Source organism: Triturus cristatus, chromosome 6 (assembly GCF_964204655.1).
Source record: "Triturus cristatus chromosome 6, aTriCri1.1, whole genome shotgun sequence".
Lineage (NCBI taxonomy): Eukaryota > Metazoa > Chordata > Amphibia > Caudata > Salamandridae > Triturus > Triturus cristatus.
The window spans coordinates 881867238-881885301 of NC_140589.1; the positions used below are offsets into that span (position 1 = coordinate 881867238).

The window sequence follows — 18064 nt, forward strand, 5'->3', positions numbered from 1 at the left end:
TGGTGTGGGCCCTCAAAAAGCTCCGGCCCTATCTCTTCGGTACCCACTTCCGGGTGCAAACAGATCATCGACCCCTGCAATGGCTAATGCAGATGCGGGGGGAAAACCCCAAACTATTGCGCTGGTCCATCTCCCTGCAGGGGATGGACTTCACTGTGGAACATCGACCGGGCCAAGACCACGCCAACGCAGATGGCCTGTCACGCTTTTTCCGCCTCGACGAGGAGAGTCCCCAAGAGGATGGGTGACTCTCCCCGCCTTCAGCTGGGGGGGACGCATGTTGGACAGGCCACATGAAGGGCTTGCTCCCTCCCCGCATGACAGGGCCCAAGCCCCGGCCCTCCAGGTGTTACCCACAGAAACAACCCGCACCCCGTCTCCAGACGGAACTCCTGCCCCCGAACATCTCTGTAACATGGGGCCGAACCACTACCGGCTCCCTCGGCCGGACCGGCCGCCATCTTGGACACTGCACCACGAGGCCGCGTGGCCTCAGCTCGACCCTAACCCTGGGCCTGGCCAGGCCCCGACATCCCGGCACCACCATCCACCCAGGAGGTGAACGGACCACTTGGCAGGTAGATGGGAGAAAGAAGTGTCGATGGCTCTCCCCCGCCAGGTGCCGATCGCCCTCCAGCTCCCCCGGGCGCTGGCTCCACCCCCCTGCTGGGTGTCTGGACTCCCTCATCCCGGACCTCCCGACCTCCAAGTGCGAGGGTCCTGACATCAAAGGGCGCCAGACCTATAACTAGGGCAGCTCCAGAGCAGGAAGGCAGTTGTATCCTGGAGTCGAGAGACACCAAGAAGAACTCATCCTTGACGGACTACCGGCGCTGCCGTAGCCCTGCCTTGTGAACTATCGTCCTGCCTGCTGGCGCTGCCGTGGCCTTCTACATCCTCCATCCTCGTCGGGACCTGCTGGCGCTGCCGCGGACCGTTGCAACTACAACCTTTGTCGGGACCTGCTGGCGCTGCCGCGGACCGTTGTAACCACCACCTTCATCGGGACCTGCTGGCGCTGCCGCGGACCGTGTAACGACCACCTTCATCGGGACCTGCTGGCGCTGCCGCGGCCCGTCCAGCTAGAACACCGAGCTCGAGGATTGTGAGCTATCCATCATCGCATCTACCATATTGGTAACCAGACTGTCCCGCTACCCCCTTTCCCAACCAAGAGACTAGAATCGAGGGGACCCCTGAGTCCAGACCTCCTTGTACCATTCTATCGTACCTAAGAGATTGCTCATAAAGAACGTTAAACCTTATCTTTGTGTGGTGTACATCTGTGGGGGGGAAGTTACTCGTCTGTACGATCGTTGGAGACGGCTCTCCCCGGAGACCTCTCCCCTTGTCCTCGGCCGACCCTCCCGGTCCGTCTAACACTGGCCATAAGAGCATCTCTGCCAGGCCACCCTATGTCTAGAGACCGTAGATTTAGAGTTTATAAACATTGTAGGTTCATCAATGAAGTGTGCTCGCTTCGGCGGCACGTATACTAAAATTGGAACGATACAGAGAAGATTAGCATGGCCCCTGCGCAAGGATGACACGCAAATTCGTGAAGCGTTCCATATTTTTACCAGCTTTCAGGAGAGAAATGTTCTATGTTTTCAAGACTAATTGAAATAATAAAGCAGGTTCCAGTGCTTTCCTCCTAATATCTATTTTTCAATTTGTCTCTCCTCAACATTTTTAATGTATTTACCTCGCAGTAATGAAGGTGCACTCTATGGCCAGCTGCATTTAGCAAGGAAGCCTGCAGGACTTCTGGGACTTTTCTTTCTCTTCTTCAGCCTCCCTGTCATTATTCTTCACAACCCCCAAATCTATACTGCTGCCAGCGATGCGTTGCTTTGTGGGAAGCAAGAGAAAGAGAAGGGGAGGGCCTATGCAAATGATGGCCTCAGGGCTGTCTGGGAGTCCCTTTTCAGCAGTACTGTTAAAATCCGCCTTGCAACCAGATTGGTCGGGTAAGCTGAAAAACACCAGGCATGATTGGGCACCAGATCCTCTAGGCCCTTGGAGGACATATTGGGCCTGCATCCCTCAGTTTCTGAGGTCCAAAAAATGTTCACCCTCCACCCTAATAGAGAGGTCTTGGCCGATCGGGGCAGAAGGGAGCAGGGCAAGATGCTCATGATCCTGCTCTAATAATGAACTGCCTTCCTCTCTCCTTACCTGTGGTTCTGCCTGGCTGCTTGGTTCCAGTTGTAGGCCTACATCCCACAGGCAATTTGCTTGTCCCTCTCACACATGTAAATGGGTCAGCACTCAAGTGCACACACCTGCCTGCACCCACAGACCCTCTCACACACACTTTTCTCAACAAGATTTTTTCCTAGTTTAGAGACTCAGAGACCCATGTTGAAATACAAAAGCAGCACACCACATGACGGCCTTCACATAGAATCCAGCAGCAAATGGGAATCTTTTAACTAGCCGTGGTCCTATTACTGCAGCCCTACCATGGAACGACTGCTGGATGAGTCCTGCTCGAGAATATTGAACCTACAACAAGTCTGAGGTAAATAAGAATTCCACAGGAATACCATAAAACATGGACCTATGACCCTTTCGAGCCAGATAGGAGTCGAACCTACAATCTTCTGATCCGTAGTCAGACGCGTTATCCATTGCGCCACTGGCCCCATGTAGGAATACCCATACTTTTGTCCTTAAGAGGATCAGAAGTTGTGTGTGTGTGTGTGTTTTAAAACACCATTCCATCAACCTTTTTAGCCACGTTTACTGCTCACAACCAGAAGACACAAGTAAACCCACCTGACCTCCTGCAATTCTGTTCTGTCAGGTGTTCCTAACTTATACAAAGGACTTTAGGAGGACGAAGGACCTAAAAGTCAGGCGAAATGGTCCTAGATCCAAGGAAATGTTTTAGATCAGCCTCAGTTTCTGAAATAGTCTGCATTAACATCATCAGTTCCACATCTGTGTGGAGCTGATCTTGAGGACTCCTTAATCAACAGGCGGGTACAACAATAAAGTGTTTAATATTACAATACAGGCGAAAATTCAGACACCTTGTCATAGGCTCACCTTGTCCAGGGACCCAAGCATGCTGCCTTTCACCTCTCAGAGCCCTTCACCTAACCTACTGTGCAGCTGTCTCACCTTTAATATCACTGTTCCACAGGCAGCATGATGTCACAATGTTCCTTGTCTGTAGCCTGAACCATGAGCCTTTGCAACCCTGGCATAATCTACATACTTCCAATGTGTGAAGACTTGGACCACAAATGCAGTGAAGAATAATGGATTGTTACTCTTCATGCATTTTTGCCCATTGGCTCAGATTTGAATGCTTACTGGCCATCCGAGCATCTCTGCTAGGCCACCCTATGTCTGGAGACCGTAGATTTAGAGAGTTTATAAACATTGCAGGTTCATCAATGAAGTGTGCTCGCTTTGGCGGTACGTATACTAAAATTGGAATGATACAGAGAAGATTAGCATGGCCCCTGCGCAAGGATGACACGCAAATTCGTGAAGCGTTCCATATTTTTACCAGCTTTCAGGAGAGAAATGTTCTATGTTTTCAAGACTAATTGAAATAATAAAGCAGGTTCCAGTGCTTTCCTCCTAATATCTATTTTTCAATTTGTCTCTCCTCAACATTTTTTATGTATTTACCTCGCAGTAATGAAGGTGCACTCTATGGCCAGCTGCATTTAGCAAGGAAGCCTGCAGGACTTCTGGGGCTTTTCTTTCTCTTCTTCAGCCTCCCTGTCATTATTCTTCACAACCCCCAAATCTATACTGCTGCCAGCGATGCGTTGCTTTGTGGGAAGCAAGAGAAAGAGAAGGGGAGGGCCTATGCAAATGATGGCCTCAGGGCTGTCTGGGAGTCCCTTTTCAGCAGTACTGTTAAAATCCGCCTTGCAACCAGATTGGTCGGGTAAGCTGAAAAACACCAGGCATGATTGGGCACCAGGTCCTCTAGGCCCTTGGAGGACATATTGGGCCTGCATCCCTCAGTTTCTGAGGTCCAAGAAATGTTCACCCTCCACCCTAATAGAGAGGTCTTGGCCGATCGTGGCCGATCGGGGCAGAAGGGAGCAGGGCAAGATGCTCATGATCCTGCTCTAATAATGAACTTTCTTCCTCTCTCCTTACCTGTGGTTCTGCCTGGCTGCTTGGTTCCAGTTGTAGGCCTACATCCCACAGGCAATTTGCTTGTCCCTCTCACACATGTAAATGGGTCAGCACTCAAGTGCACACACCTGCCTGTGCTAGAGCAGAGTTTTCTGTTTGAAAATTAATCGGGTTTTGAAGCTCTGGCTTGTCTATTTGTCATAATTTAATCTACTAATTATTAATTATTAATTATTTGTTTTGTGTAAGTGTTTTTTATACTGATCAACATGTGTGTTTTAACAAGAGAGAATTACACGTGGGAACGCATATGTGTGCTGACTAATAATAACGTGCATGTTTGCATGTTTAAATGTTGCTGAGTGCTGTTTATTTTAAAGCACGAAACGCTTTTGAATTAATGCTTTTCTGTGTTGCAGAGGCTAGATAATTACATACACATAAGGGTATTAGTGGGGTTAACACTGTTTAATCACTATGCTGTGGTAACGTTGTTTTTTTGTCTCTTTCAATTAAGATGGTCTATTGTGGCCTATTGTGGCCTAACCAAATATGGCCGCTGTTTGCAGCCTACTCTCGAGTGAGAGTTTGTGATGGAAAAGGCCTTGCTGAATATGGATGCGAGTCATCTGTCCACAGTCCTTGCCTGGTTAAAACTTTCCGTGAGGACAGCAGCAGTTCTGGGCAAGTCTCCAGATGCATTGAGACAGCCTTGGCAGCCTTGGAAAACAAAGGAGCTTTAAAGAAAGACTCTGAACTCTGAGCTCACCAGAGGAAATGTGTGGAAGTTGAGAAGATACATTTAATATTTAGTTCCTGTTCTGTCTTTTTATTTTTGTGATTTTTTCTGAGCGGAGATTTTTCCAAATGTAACGATGCTACATCCTTTCCTTCTCGCTTTGCTCGGAGGTTCAGCGGACGCAATGAATACTTTTGTTTCTTTCCTTTGTTCGAAATGCTATAAAAATTGTTAGCCTAGAGAGGGTCTTTGCCACTTCGCCACTTTGCCATTTTCTTCCCAAATCTGCGTTGGTGAGGATCTACGCTGTGAGGACGGCAACTCGAGAGACTTTACTGAGAGACCTGTCCTGACCCGTTCTGACATTTAGCTAGAATAGGTAATTATGAGAAAAATGATTTATTCTGATTGATTTTCTTTGACTAATTTTAGATAAAGCATTATAATTTTGAATATGGTGTTGGTTATTATTTCTTGTCAATTATTGAGTACTATGTTTTGATTATTATGGTATAGATTGTTTAGATTATGTTTCAGGGCAGTTACAATAACCAGGTCTTATCGACCTCGATATAGATGCGGGGTGTTTAGGAGTTTTCTTTCCACAGGTTCAGTGCTGGTAGAGTATTTGAGCGTATGTTAGTGAAATGGGCCCTAGTGTATGATGAGTGTATGTGCGTGTAACTGTGAAATTACTCTATCCGTGGAAGTAAGGATATTATATACACCCTGATCTCTATCAATTTCCTGGTAGCAGAGGATGGTTATTGATGATTGTCTTGATCTGATTAGATTGCCTGTACATTAGCTTATTGATTATTGATTATTGATTGATGTTGGTATATGTACTAATACTATATGTTGGAGTCGTCATTTTGAGTTATATGTAGTGCTTCTGGAACTTGGGAGCTAGTAGCAGTTCCGTAGTAGGGCAGAGGGAAGTATATGCTGCTCTCGGGAAAGACGGGATTGAAAGGAAAAAAACGTGTGACAATTGAAGTTGCGCGTCACATTGTCTGGGTTCGGAATTAGTGACATTGTCGTATGTTACTATTAGATATATTTCTGGTATATAAGGTGTGCGTATGGTAGCGAAGGTTATCTGTGAAACTCTGGTTTTAAGTCCCAGGGATCCGTAAGGTTCACCGTTAAAGCTTATCGCGGGAGAAGTAATAGGTATTCTCTGAGCTTGTTTGAGGAACTGGGCAGAGGTAAGCTGCTTGGTTGACGTGTGCTATAATTCTGTATGGGACAGATTGTTCGCTGTTCTCGGGAAGCAGGATTCTGTGTGTATGTACTATATTTTCCTTGTATGAATGTGCGTGAATGCTTATACATTTAATCGATTGTAAGACTCTTTGGACAAGTCCTAGAGGAAACAGTTAAGGGATGTATGAAAGTTGTTGATTCTTGTGAAATAGATTTCTTTACTATTCTGTGGTTAGCGAAGCAGACAATGGAGATGTTTATATGTTGTAACTAATAGATTTTGTAGAAATTTGACACGAAGTCTACTGAGAGATTTTGTAAAGGAGGGGTAGACGAGTGACAGGAGACAGGAGACAGGCGACTGCAGCGACTGCTGACGTCAAACAGACCGCGCTCTGATTGGATAGTGGATCAGAATAGTGTTCGCGCTGGGATTGGTGCGTTGGTGTGAGCCGCGCAAGGATTGGAAGAGCTATTCTAGTGACGTAGACGCTCCAGGATTGGTGCGTTAGTGTGAGTCGCGCTGTTATTGGTTGAAAATTCGTATTGTATATTTATAATACGGAAAGGATTAAAAGTTTGGTAAATGCTAAAATGTATTACCAAGAAGAGAAAAAGAAGAAGACAGTCTTTGGAAAAATCAAAAAGTGGTTTGATAAGGATAAAGATGTTAAGACGAGAGAGGGTGAATTGTTACCTCCAGCGAAAACACCTGCATCCTTCATGGCTGCGAGATATGGGTATCATACCTGTATATGGTTGGAGAATTGGGTTAGGTATACCAAAGAGGATGGTGTTCTAGCATTTCCAGAATATGGTTCATTTAATCTGGCCGTGTTGAGAAATTTACGGGAAAAGATGTTATGTCTTGACCCAAAACCAAGGCCGACACAGTTTGAGGCTTTAGTGGAATGGGAAGAGGAAGTACATGAGCGAGAAAAACAAAGGTCTGGAGGACATTACAGGTATATGTTCGGGAGGAGACATGATCGTGAAACTCATCATGATCGAATGAAAAGATGGCGAGATGCTAGTATGTCAGAGGGATTATATCCTATGAGAACAGTTGAAGGGGGAGCAGAGAGGGTTCCTGAGTCAGAAGTGAGAAGATATGGAGTTAATGAATATGAGGATGAGGTCTTGAATGACATGATTTACAAGAGACCACCTCCATATAGACCAGAACCAGATGAGAGTACACCAATTGTTTCTCCGATAAGAGATACAGTGAGTAACATTGAGACAGAAAATGTGACACCTGAGTTACGAAGTGGTAATCCTTTCAGGGAGAGAGGGAATCGAGGTGGTGACGGAAATACAAGAGAATTAGCCAGAACTACAACAGAGCTGACTGAAAAGATTAGGGAATTAACAAAGAATCTGGAAGCTGTTACGGTGCCTGTAACCATAGGTCCGATTATGCCTGTGTTTGACAAGCAGAGGACAGGTGAAAATGGTTTGGTGATTCCATATGTTGGGAATAAGATGACAAGTTCAGCTGGTCCCTCAGGAGATTCAGGAAGAAGGACAGAAAGTAGTGATCTGAGACAATCCAGACATGACACATGTAGTGAAGGACTGGATGCTAGTGAAGCTAGTTGTTCAGGGATGCCGATTTTAGAACCGCAAAAGAAAGTGGTTCCAGTGAGAAAAACTACTGAAATAACAGCAGAAGATTTGAATGATTGGATGAAGGTTCTTCAGAAGAGGGATAAAGATTCACAAGCAGTTGATGTGGCTAGGTTACGTGTGGAATTAGAAGAGCTTGTTGCAGGGACAGTTCCAACAGAAATTCTTAAAAATCATCATGAAGGTGAGCTGTTGTTTATGTGTAAAAATATCACCTGGAGAGCGAGAAATACACATGACAGGTTAAGAGCAATAGCGAATGATCAGGGAGTTGACATTGATAAGGTGAAGGCTTTGCAAAAAACTTACAGGATGGATTTTACAGATAAGGACATTGAGAATTTGAATGGTACTGGTAGAACAGGACAGATTAAAGAAATGGTCGCATTATTGCGAAGATGGGGAGATGTAGAAAAGTGGAAGGATAGGTGGTACAAGAAAAGGGAAGAATCCGGAGATAAGACTTATTCAGCATTTCCTGTGAGAGAAAAGGAGAAACCAGTGGATAATTATCCTATGAGAGAAATACCTGGAGGAGGATATGTACATGTTCCATGGACCAGACAGGATATTTTATCATTTACGAATGATTTCCCTCGATTGAGAGAAAAGCCCGTCGAGTGGAATAGGCAGGTAGATAGGTTTGTGAAATTGTCAAAAGTGCTGTGGATTGACCTGAATAGTCTGTTTGATATAATTGTTCCAGCAGACTTGTGGACTGAGTGTAAAATAGTTGTGAGTTGGCCTACTGAGGAATATCCAAGAGATCCGAGAACAGGAGCACCAGATCCAGAGGTAATGAGAAAGTATGATCAGGTGATGGTATACCTGAAGAGTAAAGTACCTGCAAAAGAGACAGACTGGGTTAAAATAGATCGAACACAACAGGAAGCGAAAGAATCAGTTCATGCTTTTTACAAGAGGCTGATACTGGCGTTTAAACAATTCAGTGGAGATGAACACCTGGGTGACAAAGATTTGAGTCATTTTGTATACAGATTTGTATATGGCCTGAGACCTGAGATTAGTGAGAGAATTTGTGAGCACACAGTGGATTGGCAGAGTAAGAAAATAGATGAGATTCTGAGACATGCAAAATATTTCAGTGATGAAATTGAAGCAAAACAAAGAAAGCTGAAAGAGAAAGCAATGTGGGCACAAGTGAAAGTTGCAGAAAGACAGGAAGCACAGTTAGTGGAACAGGCAAATAATGCAGGAAATAATGCAGGGAATAGACCTAGATATGCAGGAAAGGGAAAGGGGAATCTTGAAGAAGCTAAGAAAAAGTTCCCGTGTCACAACTGTGGCCAACTGGGACATTGGAGGTCTGAGTGTACCAATCCACCATTAGTGAATAATGAGGGAAAATCCTTAAATCAACAGGTGCAGAACGAAGGAAATAATCAACAGCAGCAACAACAGAAAGTTGTGAGACAGCAGAGTCAAGAGCCAAAACCGCCCTTGCCGCAGAATAGAGGGTCACAAAAGTATAATCAGGATTCAGGATTCTACAATGATGAACAGGTAAACAAACCAAGGCGTTCTAACCAGGTACAACAGTACTTGTTAAAGAATGAAGGGAGTGAGTCTGAGGGTGTTTATTGACGGTGCCGAAGAGAGGAAGAAGAGTGCATACTTGGTGCAACTCTAGAAATAGACCAGGCAGGACCATTTGTAGATGGGAAAATAAATGAGGAAAGTGTTACTTTTTTAGTAGACACAGGTGCGACAAGATCAACTGTCAGGTCAACAGATATTAGAAATCTTCCTCTCTCGGATGAAGCAATCCAATTAGTTGGTGTAGCCAATACACAAATCAGGACACGTCTTACTGAACCAGTAAGAGTGCAGATAGGGAAATTTTCAGACATGCACAGATTTATTGTCTGTGACACTAGTCCAGTGAACCTGTTAGGTAGGGACCTGTTGTGCAAGATGAACTGCATGATTTTTTGTACACCGGATGGGATAGCCTTTGAGACACCAGATGAGGATGTTTTGTACCGAATGACTCTAGGAAATAGAGAGAGTGAAATGGTTGGTGCATTTGCTGTGTTTGATCCGGAGGATTTGCCTCGAGAGCTGAGAGACACAGTGAAAAGGACAGTTTGGGATTTTACTGGAGAGGATGTGGGATTGATGAATAATGTAGATCCTGTGAAAATTTCAGTGAAAGAGGGAATCACGTATCCTAACATTCCTCAGTACAAAATGACACCAGAAATAATTGAAGGAATAACTCCTATAATTGAGAAAATGATTCAGCAGGGAGTTCTGAGAGAACTACTGAGTAGTCCGTGTAATTCACCGATAATGGGGCTAAAGAAACCCAATGGGAAATTTAGGATCGTACAGGATTTGAGAAAAGTTAATCAAATTGTGGTGGCATGTTGTCCTATTGTGCCAAATCCATCAGTGATTTTGTATCAGATTCCACATGATGCTGAGTGGTATACAGTGATTGATTTGTGTCATGCGTTCTTTTCAATTCCATTGCATCATGACAGCCAGCCGATTTTTGCATTTAGGTTTGGCCAGCGTATTTTAGCATGGTGTCGTATCCCACAGGGGTATACGGAGAGTCCTTCGATATTCAATCAGTTATTGAAAAAATCATTGGAGAGCTTGATTATGCCTGAAAACTCAGTACTAGTGCAATATATTGATGACCTACTTGTGGCATCAAAGACACGTGAAGCTTGTGAAGTAGATACTATAGCTTTATTGAATCATCTGGCAGATGGAGGGTTAAAAGTATCTCCAGCCAAATTGCAATTCTGTAAGAAAGAGGTGCATTATCTTGGACACAATATTGAAAAAGGTCTGAGAAAGGTGACTGATGACAGGATCAAAATCATCAGGGGAATGAAAGCCCCAAAGACCCAGAGGGAAGTGAGAATGTTCCTGGGTATGGTGGGTTATTGTCCTCAGTGGATAATTAATTTTTCTCTGATAGCAAAGCCACTGATTAAGCTGACAAAAAGTGAGATGACAGACCCATTGGAACTAGATGGAGAACAAATGGCAGCATTTGAAGAGCTCAAAAGTAGAATGTGTGAGGCTCCAGCTTTGGGTATGCCTGACTATGAAAAGGAATTTGAATTGTACTGTAGTGAGAGAAATGGATGTGCACTTTCAGTGTTAATTCAGAAACATGGACAGCTGAGGAGGCCTATTGCGTACTTCTCATCGACACTTGACCCTGTAGCTGTAGGTTTACCAGGTTGTTTGAAATCTGTGGCTGCAACATGCAGAAGCCTGGAACAGAGTGAGGGAATCATAATGGGATATCCTGTAAGGGTATTCGTACCTCACAATGTGGCAATTCTTTTGACAAGAAGCAGAACCCAGTACATGTCACATAGTCGGCTGACTAAATATGAGAAAGTGATTCTGGGAGCATCAAATGTGACTCTTGAGAGATGTGTGAATGTGAATCCAGCGACATTGTTGCCGGATATTGAAAATGTGGGTGTGAAGACAGAAGATGATCACAATTGTTTGGATGTGCTTGATTACTGTACAAAACCGAGACCAGACATAAGGGATCTTCCCTTGCATGAGAGTGATCATGTGTTGTTTGTGGATGGATCATGCCTGAGAAATGATGAGGGTGTGCTATGTGCAGCATATGCAGTGTGCAAAGTTTCAGAGGTTATGGAAGCATCACCATTGAAAGGAGTGAAATCTGCGCAAGTTGCTGAATTGGTGGCGTTAACAAAAGCTTGTGAAATTGGGAAAGATTTGAGAACGACTGTGATGACTGATAGTCAGTATGGATTTGGAGTTGTGCATGATTTTGGCCAACTTTGGCTACAAAGAGGTTTCTTGACGTCGAGTGGGACTCCAATAAAGAATGCTGAAGTGATTGGGAAATTACTTGAGGCGATACAGTTGCCTAAAGAGTTAGCAGTTGTAAAGTGTGCTGCTCATGGACAAGGAGATGATTTTGTGACAGTTGGAAATCGCTATGCCAATGACATTGCGCAATATTGCGCCAAGAATAATCAATCCATTAATCGGGAACGAGAAGGTGAAATGTCTTTTTGTTCTGTGATGTTTACTAATGTCTTAGAGACATGGGATGAAGTGAAACAGTTGCAGGATGAGGCAGGAAGAGAAGAAAGACTGGATTAAGGCAGGTTGTGCCCAAAGAGAAACAGATCATGTTTGGGTCTATAGAGATGGCAGACCAGTAATGCCGAACTCCATTTTGTCGTCAATGGCAAGAATGTATCATGGCCAGGGACATTTGGGGAGAGATGCGATGATCAGGTCGTTTAAGCAGACCTGGTACAATGCAAAGTTCAGGACAATTGCAGAGAGCATCTGTCAAAGATGTTTGATTTGTCAGCAATTTAACACTGGGAAAAAGACAGTGGTGAGTCTAGGAACAATAGGCAGAGAAGGAGGTCCTTTTACAAGAATGCAGATTGATTTCATTGAAATGCCCCAAGTGAACAGACTGAGGTATGTTTTAGTGGTAGTCTGTTTGTTTTCAAGATGGGTGGAGGCCTATCCGACTAGGAGAAATGATGGAATAACAGTGGCAAAATTACTGTTAAGAGAGTTGATTCCTAGGTACGGGTTTCCAGTAACGATTGAGTCTGATAGAGGTGGACACTTCTATAATGAACTCATGAGTTTGATTTGTGAAGCATTAAGCATACAGCAGAAGCTACATTGTGCATACCGACCAGAGGCTTCTGGTGTGGTTGAGCAGATTAATGGCACAATCAAGAACAGGATTGGTAAAATGTGTTTAGCCACTGGTATGAAATGGCCCGATGTTTTGCCTCTAGTGCTAATGACTATCAGATCTACTCCAGATAGAACTACTGGTTTAAGTCCGCACGAAATAATCATGGGACGTGCAATGCGACATGCATATGTACCTGTCAATAAGTTGATGACAATAACTGATGACATGATTTTGGATTACTGTAAAGGCCTGGCTGACGCAGTTCATTCTGTGTTTCACCAGGTTGGAGAAGAAGCTACCACACTTGAGAAGAAGCAAGCTCATGATCTGAGTCCAGGGGACTGGGTGAGGATTAAGGTGCACAGAAGAAGAAATTGCTTGGTTCCAAGGTGGGGAAGGCCGAGACAAGTCATTCTAACTACGACAACTGCAGTAAAGTGTGCTGGAGTGAAAAACTGGGTACATGCGAGTCATACTCTGAGAGTTCCAAACCCAAAGGATGGGACTGGTAAGGAGTATTTTGAAGAGTCAGATTCCAGCGATGATGAAGATACAGAACCAGTGAGAAAAGAAGCAGAAAAGGCTTCAAGAGAACAATTGAGAGTCTCAGAAAGGAGATCAGATTCTGTGAAAGAGCCTGAAGTTCCAAAAAGCAGTGAAGGAAAAAGAAAAGAAAAGAGTAATTCCACAGAGACTACTCCTGAATCAGAAGAGGAGGAGATTGAAGAACCACTTGAGATTACACCTGAAGAAGTAGGGTCAGAAGAAGATAGAGAGGGAAAGATTGCGGAAGACCCCCGAGGAGGTGTAGGGAATATTCTTGACAAGCTAGGTGAAGGGACAAGTAGACAGCAAGAAGATTGCGTGTCGGAGACCCGAGGAGGGAAAGAAGTAGGGAAGTCTCAAACAGTGGTGAAAAAGACTGTGGAGCAAAAGAAAACTGCTGAAGAATCAGAGGCATTTGAAACAGAATCGGATGAAAGTGAAAATGAAAAATCAGAGGGTCGAGTTCTGAGAAAGAGAACTTGGATTGGAGAGAGAAATAATACAGAAACAAGACCGAAAAAGGTTGTAAGAGGAGATCTTTGGCCTAACAACAGAATAAAGAGGCTGAGATACAGACTGATAAGAGCAAATAACTCGAAAGCTGAACAAGTGAATGAGGTGTCGAGTCAAAATCCAGCAAGAGGTGAAAAGAGAAAAGTGTCAAAAGAACCAGAAGAGATCAAGAGAATAAGAAAACCTAACCAGAAGTATAGGTCGCCGGAATGGACGTACGTGGCACTGTCTGAAGGTGAAGAGGCAGAAAGTCAAGGAAATCCAGAGGAGACCGTACGAGAAGTGGTTGAAGAAGATACTGGTGAAATCCTGAAAGTAATCTTGACTGACATTGATGAAAAGTCGGATACTGAGGATATTGTTGGAGATCTAATACAATTTGATGTTGAAGAGAATGAAGTAAAGAGTGATGAATATCCAAATTGAGTAAACAGAAGAAATCACTTGGAAAAAGTGAAAAGAAGAAAAAACTGAAATTGATTGTTTGAAGTAATCCAGAATTTTAAAGTCTCAAGTAGTGGAGTAGTAGAGGCTAAGTCAAAAGACACAGTCAAAGTAGTAAAATGGCTAACATAGAGAATAACCAAAGTAGATGTGCCTTTTAAAGAAGATGGTGTAAAATGTGCTGCTGCTGTACTGGATTATTAATGCTACTATGGGGTGTTTTAGCTTTATTAGTTACTTTTAGAGTTACAATAGGTACATTTGAGATGCATACAGAGAATGTGACAAATGCAGAGAAGAGTTCACAAAAAGTAGTTCCGACTAGAATTAGTAATACTTACGTACATAAAGATAGGTCAATTGATGATTTTTCTAGTAATGTTTTTTCAAAGTTGTTATACGAATATGTGAAAACAATGGAAGTTAGGGATTGCTACGTTTGTATGCAATTACCTGCATCCGTTTCAGAGGGTGTTACTTATCATCATTTACCAGCTACGTATGGAATTTCTTGTAGTGTATTAAGTAGTGTTTTTTATTTGTTAGGGAAAATAGATTATAAGATGTCTAACAAAGATAGTATTTTTGGGCACTTGCCAATGAACAAAGAGCTGAATCCAGCTAAAGAAGCTAACATTTTTGGTGAGATTTTTATTGAAAAAGAAGAATTAACATTAGATTACATTTTTAAGAATAATCTAACTTGCAGTCTGAAAGAAGAGGAGAAAGCTTTCCTAAATATGGTGGAGGAAAGGAGATTGAGCATGAATGAGAAAGCAGGGAAATATAAAGTGAGTGAGACAATTTGGGACATTGAGATGGGAAAAGAATTGAGAAATGGGGCTAGTCCAACTTTAGCTCTAGATGCACCACAGAAGGATAAGCTGTGCATTACAAGAAGGAAATCCCAATATGATACATATTTTGTTGGGACTAGTGAATGTCATGATACATACTTCATTGCAACAGGATGGGGTTTCAGAGGTGGAGAAGATACAATTTTTCCAGGAGTGTACTATGTTTGTGGGAACAAGGCTTATTACAAGTTGCCTGACCATTGGTATGGCACGTGTTATGTGGGCCTGGTTTTTCCAAAGGTCTTTCATGTGGATAGAATAGAAGATGTAGAACATATTAATTTACTAATGCGTTTCAAGAGAGAAACTTGGTCCGAAATAGTAGGTGACATTTTTGGAGCTTTAATTCCAGCAGTGGGAATTTCTTTGAATGCTTATAGAATTCGGAAACTGTCAACAGTGGTGGATCGCTTATCGACAAATACCGCTGGAGGGTTTCTTTTGGTGAATACGGAATTGATTGCCGTACGTGCCATGTCTATGCAAAATCGACTTGCCCTTGATATTCTATTGGCCAAAGAGGGTGGAGTCTGTGGAATGCTGAAAGTTCAACATTGTTGTACTTACATTCCAGACGAAAGCAAAGACCTGAAGGTCTATATTATATTACTGATTTGCATGAAGAATTAGTACCACTTGAAGCTGGAAGTATCTGGACTAAATTAGCTAATAAGGTGATGGCTGTTAAGAGTTTTATTGCGAAAATAGGTAGTACTATTGTAGGTAAGATATTGTTTCCTTTAACTTGTATAATTATTGCTTTATTGATACTTAGATTGGTGTGTTTGTGTTGTAAAAACAGGGGAGGGAAAAATAAATTAATTAAAAGAAATAATGAAAAGAGAAATAAAAGGCTGAAAAGAGAACCACAAGAAATTGAATTAGAAGAATTGAGGGAGAGTGTCTACTTAGAAACAAAGAGGGATGATGAAAGAGTGACTGGTGTGTAGTGTTGTGTAAGGAGAAAAAGACATTTCCGATTTCTCCTAAAATGGGACTAAATTTTCACAAAATTTTTTTTTTGTGGGTTATTTGGTGATTAAATCACCAAAGGGGGGATTGCTAGAGCAGAGTTTTCTGTTTGAAAATTAATCGGGTTTTGAAGCTCTGGCTTGTCTATTTGTCATAATTTAATCTACTAATTATTAATTATTAATTATTTGTTTTGTGTAAGTGTTTTTTATACTGATCAACATGTGTGTTTTAACAAGAGAGAATTACACGTGGGAACGCATATGTGTGCTGACTAATAATAACGTGCATGTTTGCATGTTTAAATGTTGCTGAGTGCTGTTTATTTTAAAGCACGAAACGCTTTTGAATTAATGCTTTTCTGTGTTGCAGAGGCTAGATAATTACATACACATAAGGGTATTAGTGGGGTTAACACTGTTTAATCACTATGCTGTGGTAACGTTGTTTTTTTGTCTCTTTCAATTAAGATGGTCTATTGTGGCCTATTGTGGCCTAACCAAATATGGCCGCTGTTTGCAGCCTAGTCTCGAGTGAGAGTTTGTGATGGAAAAGGCCTTGCTGAATATGGATGCGAGTCATCTGTCCACAGTCCTTGCCTGGTTAAAACTTTCCGTGAGGACAGCAGCAGTTCTGGGCAAGTCTCCAGATGCATTGAGACAGCCTTGGCAGCCTTGGAAAACAAAGGAGCTGTAAAGAAAGACTCTGAACTCTGAGCTCACCAGAGGAAATGTGTGGAAGTTGAGAAGATACATTTAATATTTAGTTCCTGTTCTGTCTTTTTATTTTTGTGATTTTTTTCTGAGCGGAGATTTTTCCAAATGTAACGATGCTACATCCTTTCCTTCTCGCTTTGCTCGGAGGTTCAGCGGACGCAATGAATACTTTTGTTTCTTTCCTTTGTTCGAAATGCTATAAAAATTGTTAGCCTAGAGAGGGTCTTTGCCACTTCGCCACTTTGCCATTTTCTTCCCAAATCTGCGTTGGTGAGGATCTACGCTGTGAGGACGACAACTCGAGAGACTTTACTGAGAGACCTGTCCTGACCCGTTCTGACATTTAGCTAGAATAGGTAATTATGAGAAAAATGATTTATTCTGATTGATTTTCTTTGACTAATTTTAGATAAAGCATTATAATTTTGAATATGGTGTTGGTTATTATTTCTTGTCAATTATTGAGTACTATGTTTTGATTATTATGGTATAGATTGTTTAGATTATGTTTCAGGGCAGTTACAATAACCAGGTCTTATCGACCTCGATATAGATGCGGGGTGTTTAGGAGTTTTCTTTCCACAGGTTCAGTGCTGGTAGAGTATTTGAGCGTATGTTAGTGAAATGGGCCCTAGTGTATGATGAGTGTATGTGCGTGTAACTGTGAAATTACTCTATCCGTGGAAGTAAGGATATTATATACACCCTGATCTCTATCACCTGCACCCACAGACCCTCTCACACACACTTTTCTCAACAATATTTTTTCCTAGTTTAGAGACTCAGAGACCCATGTTGAAATACAAAAGCAGCACACCACATGACGGCCTTCACATAGAATCCAGCAGCAAATGGGAAACTTTTAACTAGCCGTGGTCCTATTACTGCAGCCCTACCATGGAACGACTGCTGGATGAGACCTGCTCGAGAATATTGAACCTACAACAAGTCTGAGGTAAATAAGAATTCCACAGGAATACCATAAAACAGGGACCTATGACCCTTTTGAGCCAGATAGGAGTCGAACCTACAATCTTCTGATCCGTAGTCAGACGCGTTATCCATTGCGCCACTGGCCCCATGTAGGATTACCCATACTTTTGTCCTTAAGAGGACCAGAAGTTGTGTGTGTGTGTGTGTGTGTGTGTGTGTGTGTGTGTTTTAAAACACCATTCCATCAACCTTTTTAGCCACGTTTACTGCTCACAACCAGAAGACACAAGTAAACCCACCTGACCTCCTGAAATTCTGTTCTGTCAGGTGTTCCTAACTTATACAAAGGACTTTAGGAGGACGAAGGACCTAAAAGTCAGGCGAAATGGTCCTAGATCCAAGGAAATGTTTTAGATCAGCCTCAGTTTCTTAAATAGTCTGCATTAACATCATCAGTTCCACGTCTGTGTGGAGCTGATCTTGAGGACTCCTTAATCAGCAGGCGGGTACAACAATAAAGTGTTTAATATTACAATACAGGCGAAAATTCAGACACCTTGTCATAGGCTCACCTTGTCCAGGGACCCAAGCATGCTGCCTTTCACCTCTCAGAGCCCTTCACCTAACCTACTGTGCAGCTGTCTCACCTTTAATATCACTGTTCCACAGGCAGCATGATGTCACAATGTTCCTT

At 42.8% G+C, this 18064-nt stretch overlaps 4 non-coding genes across 4 annotated transcripts; 2 read left to right on the forward strand and 2 right to left on the reverse strand.

Moving 5' to 3' along the window:
• Positions 1–1471: 1471 nt before the first annotated feature.
• On the forward strand, positions 1472–1578 carry LOC146818016 (U6 spliceosomal RNA). The gene has a single exon (XR_014964499.1). It is a non-coding gene; the product is annotated as a U6 spliceosomal RNA (small nuclear RNA).
• A 997-nt stretch (positions 1579–2575) lies between these two features.
• TRNAR-ACG (transfer RNA arginine (anticodon ACG)) lies at positions 2576–2648 on the reverse strand. The gene has a single exon. It is a non-coding gene; the product is annotated as a tRNA-Arg (tRNA).
• Positions 2649–3414: 766 nt separating this feature from the next.
• Positions 3415–3521, forward strand: LOC146818018 (U6 spliceosomal RNA). The gene has a single exon (XR_014964532.1). It is a non-coding gene; the product is annotated as a U6 spliceosomal RNA (small nuclear RNA).
• A 13922-nt stretch (positions 3522–17443) lies between these two features.
• On the reverse strand, positions 17444–17516 carry TRNAR-ACG (transfer RNA arginine (anticodon ACG)). Its single transcript has one exon. It is a non-coding gene; the product is annotated as a tRNA-Arg (tRNA).
• Positions 17517–18064: the final 548 nt, after the last annotated feature.